This window comes from Babylonia areolata, chromosome 2 (genome assembly GCF_041734735.1).
Source record: "Babylonia areolata isolate BAREFJ2019XMU chromosome 2, ASM4173473v1, whole genome shotgun sequence".
Taxonomy (NCBI): Eukaryota; Metazoa; Mollusca; class Gastropoda; order Neogastropoda; family Buccinidae; genus Babylonia; species Babylonia areolata.
In genome coordinates this window covers 42,843,788-42,846,287 of record NC_134877.1, presented here as the reverse complement: position 1 = coordinate 42,846,287, position 2,500 = coordinate 42,843,788, and the positions used below count along the sequence as shown (strand labels likewise).

The 2,500-nt window shown below is 43.7% G+C and overlaps 1 protein-coding gene across 1 annotated transcript in view; it reads right to left on the bottom strand.

Moving 5' to 3' along the window:
* Nucleotides 1-2,500, bottom strand: part of LOC143277471 (acid sphingomyelinase-like phosphodiesterase 3b) — a 27,877-nt gene that overhangs the window by 24,462 nt on the left and 915 nt on the right.

The window sequence follows — 2,500 nt, the reverse complement described above, 5'->3', positions numbered from 1 at the left end:
CTGGTGATAGAAGGAAGGAAGGAAGGAAGGAGACAGTCAGTTATACTTCAGTACACTAAGAAATGACGAAAGGCGGGAATAAAGAAAGAAAGAAAGGAAGGAAGGAGGGAGGGAGGGAGGAAGAGAAAGAATCATTTATAGTTTAGCACAGAAATAAAGGGTGAAAAGAATGAGAAAGGGGGGTATGAAGAAAGGAAGGAAGGATGCGAGGAAGGAGGGTATGAAGAAAGGAATGAATGAAGGAAGGAAGGAGATAATTCTTGAAAGTTTGGTACAGAAATAAAGGGTGGATGGAATGAGAAGAATGGGATGAAAAAAAGGAAGGAAGGAAAGAAAGAAGGAAGGGGGAAGGAGGGAAGGAGGGAGGTAGAGAAATATAGTTTAGTGTAGAAAGAAAGGAAGGGGGACAAAAGGAGGAACTGAAGAAAGAAAGAAAGAAAGAAAGAAAGGACAGAGAGATGTTTATATATAATAGTTTACGACAGAAAGAAAAGAAAAGCAGGAGGGACGAAACTGAGGGTGACGGGGTGGGGGGGGGGGGGATGGAGGGGGGAAGGAAGGAAAGAAGGAAGAAAGGAGGCAAGAAATTTAGGGGAAGAAAATAAAAGAGAGATATCTGTGGACATTTTTTTTTAAGTCAGAGAGAGAGAGAGATGAGGAAAAGCGAAACAGACATACACATACAGAAGAGACAGTTACAGAGAGAGAGGGACAGACAGAGAGACAGACAGACTGACAGACAGACAGACAAACAAACAGACAGACAGACAAGCAGAGACAGAAAGACAAAGAGAAACAGGGAGAGACAAGACGGTTACAGAGAGTGAGAGGGAGAGAGAGACAAACAGACAAACAGACAGACAGACAAGCAGAGACAGAAAGACAAAGAGAAACAGGGAGAGACAAGACGGTTACAGAGAGTGAGAGGGAGAGAGAGACAAACAGACAAACAGACAGACAGACAAGCAGAGACAGGGAGACAGGGACAGCAAAAGACAAGAGGAAGGGGGTGGGGGGGGGGGTTGAAAGCGGGGTGGAGGAAAGAGCAGAGCACAGAGAGAGAGAGAGAGAGGGGGGGGGGGAAGGGGGAACTAAAAGAAAGAAAGAAAAATATGTACAAGGGAGAGACTGACAGTCTAGCGGAGGCACTGGATACAGACACAGAGACCACAAAGACAGAAGCAGTTCAGCAACACCAGACAGACAGACAGACAGACAGACAGACAGAACAATAAAGCCAAGCGAACGAAACTAAAACAAACATTGTGTGGCATGTCGGCAATGTGTGCTATGACTCAGCTGTCGAGTCAAGTAGAGGATGGTTTGTATTATGGCGTGTGTGTGTGTGTGTGTGTGCACTGTGCTACTGAGCAGTGCGCGCGTGCGCGTAGTATTATTATTATTATAGTGTGTGAGTGCCGTACTGACGCACGTTTTCGAACTGTGTGGCAGTGTGCGCATAGTGTGTTTTAACTGATATCGCGGATGTGTGTGTGTGTGTGTGTGTGTGTGTGTGTGTGTGTGTGTGTGTGTGTGTGTGTGTGTGTGTGTGTCTGTGTCTGTGTCTGTGTACTCTTATGTGTCACATGTGCCAGTTTCATCAGTGTCACAATATTTTATCTTTTGATACTGATTTAATTTCCTTCGTTTTTTTCTCATTGATTTTAATTCCACAGTCCATTTAAGTTACACTATCAAGTGGATGGTTTGTATTCAGTTATGACGTGTGTGAGTGCGCGCGCACGTGTATGCGCGTTGTCGAACTGTGTATGCGTAGCCTATAGGTGTATATACCTTGTTTTATCTTTCTTTCCTTTTTTTACTTTGTTTTATCGTTCATTTTTAAGTCCATAGTCCACTATAAGTTACACGCAAAAAAAATATAGAATAGAATAGACTGATTAGACTGTGTCTTTAGTACCAAATGAACCGGGGTCACAAGGAATATTGGGGGGGGGGGGGGGGGGGATAATACACAAAAAGGAACGAACACAAATCGAAAATCATACACAAACACAGATACAGTAGAATTTAGGACACATACAAGTGCATATTATCAATATAAGAACTTGTGCGCGCGCGCACACACACACACACACACACTCACACACACACACACACACACACACACACACACACACACACACACACACACACACATCAGTATTTGAACATAAGCTGCATATCACAAGTGGATCATAGGACTGATGACTAGGTCTTCAGGTAAGTGGTTGTTGATTGCACAACTCTCTTGAGTCATACTGGATTTGTTCGAGAGACAGGGCTTTGACTGCTTTAATGGGTAACATCCGGTAGGAAAGTAGCTTTACAACTGATATAGTCGCGCGACTTTTGTCCACTTTTCAGGAGATAATGTTTTCGTACTTTCTTCTTCCTCGTCAGTGGAAAAGTGATATGAATCAGTATCGACTATAATGGGTACTGTAGTGCAAAAACAGTTTTGCGGCGCAACACTTGAAGTCGTGCGCCTCTGGTCTAT